An 8,795-nucleotide genomic window follows, 5' to 3' on the forward strand; every position below is an offset into this window, starting at 1 on the left:
TATTAGATGGGTGGCACAATGAGGGGAGTGTAATGTTTTATGTAAAGTATGGGGCCATACACTGTGGAGGGGAAGCAATAATGGAGGCCACAATAGGGACAATGTAGTACGTGTAAACCTGAATCCCTCTTATTGTGCCTCCCTCTCAGCTCTCCCTCTTAATGTACCCTCCTCTCTGCTCCTCTTCTTATTGTGCCCTCCCTCTCTGCTCCTTTTCATATTGTGCTCCCCTTCTCCAGTCCCTCTCTTATTGAGCCCCTCTATCATGGCACTTATTTTGTTGAATAAAAGTAAACAAACTGTATTCACTTTTCCTCATTTCCCGCTGCAGATTGTGATGACTTCACTGAGCTGATGGCTCTCTGTATCACACTAGTGATTCATCTGACTCTATTGGCGACTGGGCCAAACTTCCTGCCGGGCAGGACAACGGGACAGAGCCCGAAATCCAGAACGGTTGGGAGGTATGTTACAGGGGATTACATTTATTCACTTAACAATCCCTTTAATTGTCAAAAATAATAAGGGCTAGTTCACACGTTGGTTTGTGGATCATGCCTTGAAATCAAGTACAAAAATAGGGTCGAGGCAGGACCATGACAGGTAATCCTCATTCTCATGCAAGAGCAGAACCCCGCCAAAACCAATTGTAGGGTTCAACGAAGCTGTTTTTGATAGACTTGTCTATATCTCAAATTTTACTGGAAAAAAATCGAGAATTTCTTCAGCTTTACCCAATGGCAGCTTCCCTTTGTTATCCCCTTCTTGCAATCCGTGCCGAAACCTGTGTGAAGACACTTCTGAAAATACATTCTGTGATACATAGCCCTTTTTAGGCGGGTGACAAACGAGGCGTTTTTAGTGTGTTATTTTCATTGAGTTTCTGCATCCTTTATAAACGCAAGCAAACATTTGGAAATGCATGCACTTTCAATTCTTTCCAAATCACAAAATCGCCACATGTGTCACTGGCCGTAATTGTTGAAATCTACATAATTAACCCCTTAAGGATGCAGCCATTTTACAGCTTAAGGCTCAGTCCCATTTTTTGGATTCTGACATGCGTCTCTTTATATGGTTATAACTTTTGAACTCTGTTACTTATCAAAGCGATTCTGAGATTGTTTTTTCCCCACATGTTGTACTTCATTTTAGTGGTAAATTTTGGCTGATAAGCTTTGCGTTTGTTTACAAAAAAAGAAAAATGATGAATTTATGTAAAAAGCCATTTTCGAAATTCGAAATCATCGCGTTTTCAGGCAGATAGATTTATCACCTAAATAAGTTTCTGAATAACATTTCCTCCCATATGTCTACTTTACATTTTCATCATTTTTGAAATGTCTGGATAATTTATTTTGATGTCACGCGGCTTACAAATAGATTATCGATTTTACGTATTTTCAGAATTTACTATTTTGGGGATAAATACTGTTTTGAATTAAATTTTACATATTTAGCAGTAAAATCCCCTATATAACCAACCCATTTTCAAATGCACCCCACAAACTATCAGAGACAGCTTTTAGGAAGATTGTTAACCCCTTGAGATCATCATTGTAATTGAATCAAATTGGAGGTGAAATTTAGAATGGTCAAATTTTGCCGGTTCATTTAGCCCTAAAATTTACACATTTCCAAAAGATAAAAAGAGAAAACCCACCATACAATTTGTAATTTCTCCCGAGTACAAAGACCCCCCACATGTGGCCATGACTTGTTTTTTAATGGGTGCACGGCAAGGCGCAGAAGGGAAGGAGGAACCTCGGCTGCCAGGATTTTAGTTTCCTCATTGGCCCATTTTGTAGGCTATATAATTTTTGCTTTTTCGTTATTGGGGCCAAATGGTACCACTGAAAAGAACAACTCAACACATAAAAAATAAGCCCTAAACTAGCTTTGTCAACCAAAAAATATTAAAGTTACGTCTCTGAAAAAATGGTGATGCAAAAACAAATGAGATTTCCTCTATATTAGTTTTTATTCAGTAAAATTGTAAAATTAATGAAAAACTATATAAATGAGGTATCACCGTAATGGTAGTGATCTGTAGAATAAAGATAATATAGTATTTTAGTGTACGGTTTACGACCCCCAAAAAATACGAAAAGAAAGTAAACTAAAATTGACAATTTTCTTTTCACCCATACATTCAAGAGTTAATAAAATCTCATAATATCAATACGCTAATGACCCACTAAAATGAAGTATTTGTAAAGTGCATCTCATGTCGCAAAAAATAAAGATTGTATAGCCAATAAAAAGTGACAATGCATCTATAGATCTGCTCTGAATGGCGCAGCTTCCCTTCGATGCCCTGGTGTGTGCACAAACAGCAGGTTACCAGCACATGTGGGGTATTGTTATACGCGGGAGGGATTGGGTATCAAATTTTGTGGAGCGTTTTGGTATTTTATCCACTAAAAATTTGTACATTTTTGGAAAAGCACATTCATTTAGCCAAAAAAATATTACTTTCAAAATTGCATACGATTTTGTTTTAACCCCTGTAAAACAATTAAAGGGTTAACAAACTTCATAAAAGTTGTTTTACGTACGTTGAGGGGTGTAGTTTCTATAATGGGGTAATTTATGGGGTTTTACTTTTATTTAGGTCTCTCAAAGTGACTTGAAACTTGAGCAGGTCCTTCAATAGCAGGATTTTGCGTTTTTTATAAAAATGTGAAAAATCGCACCTAACGTTCAAAGGCACATAACATCCTACAAAATAAGAGTATGCATAAAAAGCCATGTCCACATAAATTAGACATTCGGTGAATGTTAGTTATTAAGTATTTTTGAGGTTATGACTATGTATGGAAAAAGTAGAACATTTTGAAGTTCGAAAATCAAGAATTTTTCCAAATTTTCACCAAATATCTGATTTTCTCATAAATAAATGCAAAACATACCACCAAAATTTTTCAACTAACATGAAGTACAAAGTGTCACGAGAAAACAATTTTAAAATCACTTGGATATGTTAAAGCGTTCCGAAGTTATAACCACTTATCGTGACACAGGGCAGATTTGAAAAAATGGGCTGTGTCAGGAAGGTGAAAAGTGGCTTCGGCATTAAAGGGTTAAATGAATAAAACTTAGTTAAAATTTGACAGCTTTCGGCTCAGTACATGCCTGAGGAAGGCTCATGTACTGAGCCGAAACGCGTCCCATTTTAACAAAGTTTTATTTGTTTAACCCCTTAAGGACGCAGGGTTTTTCGGCTGATTTCTCGCTCTCCAACTTCAAAAATCCATAACTTTTTCATTTTTACGTGTACAGAGCTGTGTGAGGGCTTATTTTGTGCGTAACAAATTTTACTTTCCCGTGATGTTAATTTTTTTTAACATGCCATGTACTGCGAAGCTGAAAAAAAATTCCAAATGTGGAAAAATTGAAAAAAAACTGCACGTGCGTCACGTTCTTGTGGGCTCAGTTTTTACGACTTTCACTCTTCGCTCCAAATAACACACCTACTTTATTTTCTGGTTCGGTGCGATCGCGGTGATACCAAATTTATATAGGTTTTATTGTGTTTTAATACATTTTCAAAAATTAAACGAATGTGTACAAAAAAAGAAAAAAAAATTTTGCCATCTTCTGACGCTAATAACTTTTTCATACTTTGGCGCACGGAGATGTGTGAGGGGTCATTTTTTGCGAAATGAGGCGACGTTTTCATTGCTACCATTTTGAGGTCTGTGCGACATTTTGATCATTTTTTATTTCATTTTTTATGTTATGTAAAAAGGTGTAAAAGTCGCATTTCGGACATTTGGGCGCCATTTCCCGCCTCGGAGGTCACCGCCGGCCGTAACCGGTTTTATATTTTGATAGATCGGGCATTTTGGGACGCAGCGATACCTAATATGTCTGTGATTTTTACTGTTTGTTATGTTTTATATCTGTTCTAGGGAAAGGGGGGTGATTTGAACTTTTAATATTTTATTAATTTTTTTTATTTTTTAAACTTTTTTTTTCTTTTTTTTTTTAACTATTTTTTTAGACCATCTAGGGTACATTAACCCTAGATGGTCAGATCGCTCCTACCATATACTGCAATACTACAGTATTGCAATATATGGCATTTTTGCAGGTCATACATTACAATGAGCCACTGGCTCATTGTAACGAACCTGCATAAACCATGTAGCCTCGTGTCAAAAGAAGACCCGAGGCTACCATGGTAACCGATCGTTGCCCCCCGATGACGTTCGGGGGCGTGGCGATCGAAAAAAAGATGGCGGCGCCCGCACGCCGCCGTCTTTTAAACGCCGCCGGCGACTTTGCCGGCAGCGTTTAGAGGGTTAATAGCCGCGATCGGTGCAAGCACCGACCGCGGTTATTAGCGGTGGGGGTTTTGTGCAAAATGCAAAAACCCCCACCTCTGTATGAAGAGGACTCAGCCCGTGAGCCCTCTTCATACATCCCTTATACCTCTGCGCCGTAGAGCTACGGCGCAGAGCGTTAAGGGGTTAAAGGGGTATTCCGGGAATATGAGCGTCTGACACAAAAACCCATGATGATATAAATAAATGAATACAACAATACTCAATGTCATTAGTCACAAAATGGAGCTTGAATAGTTTGATTTTATGATTTACAAAATGTATGACCTCTCTAAAGTAGGTGGAGTTATCACTTAGATGGCCGCTACTGGAAACTACAAGTTCCATGATCCTTTAGTTCTCAGTAACTCCTCCTCCCTCTTATGCTCTGTTCCCAGTGATGATCTAGCAGGCTTTCTTGCTGTTACCATAGTAATGATGTGTAACTGCCATCACCAAAACACGCGCCATACTGGATGCACTTCAACCAACCGACAACAGCCAAACTTAGTGGTGATCACATGACCTGCCCAGGCAGTTGCAGGACATGTGATGTGGACATGTGACCAGCAGCCATCTTCTGTTCTGCGACGGACTGCACAGAGGAAATTAACGGACTGATTAAAGGGCCAGTAACATTTTAATTCTTCATTACAGTCTATGTCATCAGCATTTTCTGCTAAGGGGAGCAAAATTTTAAATAACAACTAATTACATATTAGCTTATATTTTGAGTATCCATTTGCATATGAATTATGCTGATTCCTGGAATACCCCTTTAAATAAATTACCCGTGTTGAACAATACGCTGCATCTGAGCGCCTGCATTCCTCCACATCCACGTTGGGTTCATCCATTTGTCATCTGCTATCCTGTCCTCTGGTACGGGAGACGCTGACTTCAGGAGGTCGTCGGCTGCCAATGATCATCGGATCCATACATGCACTTTACGCTCATGGACTAAGGTGAGCAGCTTTTCACTCTTATACCAATCACGTTTTTATACATGCTACACGAGGCCAGCGCTTCCTGTCTCTTTGTTTATATATATATATATATATTCCTCTTGCTCCCCTAGAGACCCTTTGACTGCGACCAAGAGGGACAAGCAGTTTGTTGCATATTGTCCTTCTATAGAAAGCTTCATTGTTTACTTCCAGTGGACAGAAATCTGTAAACAATGAGGCTTTCTACAGAATGACAGCAAGCAGAGATAGAGAAAACCTTGAGGAATTGATACAGAAAGTATATTGGAAAATTGTATAACTCTTGTATAACTCTGTAATATCCCTTTAAGGAAAAACACAGCAGATTTACGTGGGGAGTTTAGAAAAATAAATGTGACGTGTGAATGAGACCCAAGTACAACTATATAAAAGCAATAATATATGATAATAATAACACATGCAGTGAACCCTGAAGATTATTGGGCGGGAGTGTAGCTCCAAAGAGAACACTTCAAGAAATATGAAGTGTAATATTTTGTATTGGAAGAAATATCAGTAATATCCTATTTTATCAGATGTACCGATGCTTTTACATATGTTATATATTGAGCAGACACCTCCATATGCACAGCACCGTACCCCCAGCAATTACCATTACACTTATTCTACACATTGGTGGGAATTTCCTGTCAGAAACCTGAGGTAAATCAGCAGAGGTACCTGCATCGTGTGTACAGCTCCTCAGGAGGCGTCTGTCAGGAGAAAAGGGCGGGAAGGCGCCGGGTGGGTGACCATACGCAGCTCCAGGCTGGTGTCAAGGCTGCTGCGGCTGGTGAGCGGCTCCACTGCGTCTGTGACGTGGTATTGAAGTGTATACCGTGTATTCATGCCATCTATAAGCTTGTGTATAGGAAATATAGCCGAAGAGAGCTCAGCGTTACCACATACAGATGACATGTGTAGGAGTTCTGGTGTGAAACTACAACTCCCAGCATGCACTGACAAGGGACAATAGCTATAGCTTCAGGGAATGTAGAACTACAACTCCCAGCATGCACTGAAAGGGAACAATAGCTATAGCTTCAGGGAGTGTGTGTGGAACTACAACCCCCAGCATGCACTGGCAGGGAACAATAGCTATAGCTTCAGGAAATGTGAAACTATAACTACTAGCATATACTGACAAGGGACATTAGCTATAATTTCTGGGATTGTGGAACTACAACCTCCAGCATGCACTGACAAGGGACAATAGCTATAGCTTCAGGGAATGTGGAACTACAACCCCCAGCATGCACTGAGAAGGGACAATAGCTGTAGGTTTAGGAAAAGTGTAACTACAACTTCCAGCCTATACTGACAGGGACTATTAGCTGTATGTTCAGGTAATGTGATACTAAGGCTGTCAGCATGTAGTGATAGTAGCAGACTGTCTGGGGTCTTGGAGATATACATGGTGGGTTCTGGTACAGATTGGGCTCCTACAGGTTATAATTTGCTGGGGCCCCACACACACACACACACACACTGCTTACTGTGCAAGCAGGAAAGGACATCTGCTTGCTGTTTCCAGACACAGAGGAGGAGGGGGAGGCTCTGTGGGAGGAGCTGGCAGTAGCCTTGTTCCACCTCCTGACCCCTCCCCTATGCTGCCAATCAGGTGGGAGTACACAGGGCTCTAGGAGGAGACAGAGCACTTGGATAATACCTCTCCACAAGGTTATCCGGTTGCTCATTGTCCTTAGGAACTCCTTGACTGACCAAAAGCTGAATTTTATGCTGCATTCAGACAAGCGTATGCCCGCATGGCTGGGTGGGCATAGGTCCGCTGCGATGGAGTCGAGGAAGGGTGACCCATCCCCTCTCCATAGAGATGCACTGCATGCGGGCCGTAGCACAGGAAAATATAGGACACATACGTGTGTATCACTTTTATCTCCAACAGTAGCTATGGGTACACAACAGTGTACCCATGGTAACCATTATATGGTAGCCAATATGGTAACAATTACACCACTACACCAATATAGTAACAGTGTCCCAAAAGTACATAATATAGTCAACCCCCCTCCCCCTTTATAGTGGCCAATATAGTAAAAATGGTCCCACAGTAGTCTATATAATAATACTGTCATAGTAACTAATATTGTCCTAGTGCTCCCACAGTATTCAATATAGTCACTATAGTAACAGTGACCAACAGAGCCATATAACCTTGCTTGCACCTAATATTCACAGTAGCCAATACAGCAACGGTGCCCCTACAGTGGCCAAGTAACAGCCCGCCTGCCTGACAGTAGCCAAAAGTCACATGTAGCCCATAGTCTTTTAGATTTTAGTGAGGACAAAAGGAAAATAAAATTGACAGGCACTGTAGTGGGCATAGGAAACAGGGAATTGCACGTGAGTGGGGTAAGAGGGGCAGCACAGAGGGTGAATTAATTTTGAAGTTGGAGGGGAAGGTGCCATGTGATGTGGGCAATCAAAGTTTATGTGGCCATATAAATATAAAGCTCTCGATGTAGAAAGGCAGTACATGGGCTATGACGCACTACTAGGGACAATCTGTGGGTGGCTTGGAGACAATAGGGTTCAGGAGGTGGTTGGGGGTGTGAGACACTGGGTGAAGGGGCTATGTGGGTGAATAAAGATTGATTACCGCTGCCTGCATGGTGTGCAGGCAGCTGCTAGGACTCTGTAACCACCCAACACACTCCATAGTCACTGACCTGCTGTGGACTGTAGAAAAGCAGACTTTTCTGTTTCAAGGAAGGTCTGACGATTTCCCCTCTTCTCCTCTTCCCCTATAGCTTCTCCATGTTGTCAGTCCTAGCAGGAAGAAACAGGGAGCAAAGCTGCAACCTACTGGACACAATGGGGATTATTTACTAAGGTCCTGCGGCCGCATTTCCGTCGGGTTTTCCAACGTTTTTGGGCATCGCGTCGGAAATCAAGGGGGCGGGCCGTCGGACCATCCGATGGATTCGGACAACACGTGGGATTTAACATTTTAAATTTTGTCGCAATCCAAGCACCTGCATACACCGGGAGGAAGAAGGTGAACTCCAGGGGACCTGAGCGGGGAAGCGACACATGCATGATATCGGGGGCACGCTGGTAGTGAATCGCGGCAGACTTCATCTTCGTTGGACATTCTGGATCGGGGATCACGCAGGGACCAGGTAAGTAAATGTGCCCCAATATTTATCTCTCCAAAAAAACATAGGGGAAATATTGTGGAGGGAACTCAAAGTTTATGTAGAATGGGAGAAACAACCTACTCCTTAACGTCCTAGTTCTTAATGTCGAAACGTGAAAAGAAATGGTGATCAATATTAGGTACCTAATGACCCATGACCAATAGGGTGAGTGATAGATCAGGTCAGCTCTTTCAAGTATAAAGTAAAGCAATGCCCGGAATGTACCTTTAAAGAAAGCTTGTATATGCACCAGAATATTGAAGATGTTCTATGAAACAACAATGGCATTGGCAAGTATTAAATTATTTGTATTTTATTAT

The sequence above is a fragment of the Engystomops pustulosus genome, chromosome 4, assembly GCF_040894005.1.
Source record: "Engystomops pustulosus chromosome 4, aEngPut4.maternal, whole genome shotgun sequence".
NCBI classification, from domain to species: domain Eukaryota; kingdom Metazoa; phylum Chordata; class Amphibia; order Anura; family Leptodactylidae; genus Engystomops; species Engystomops pustulosus.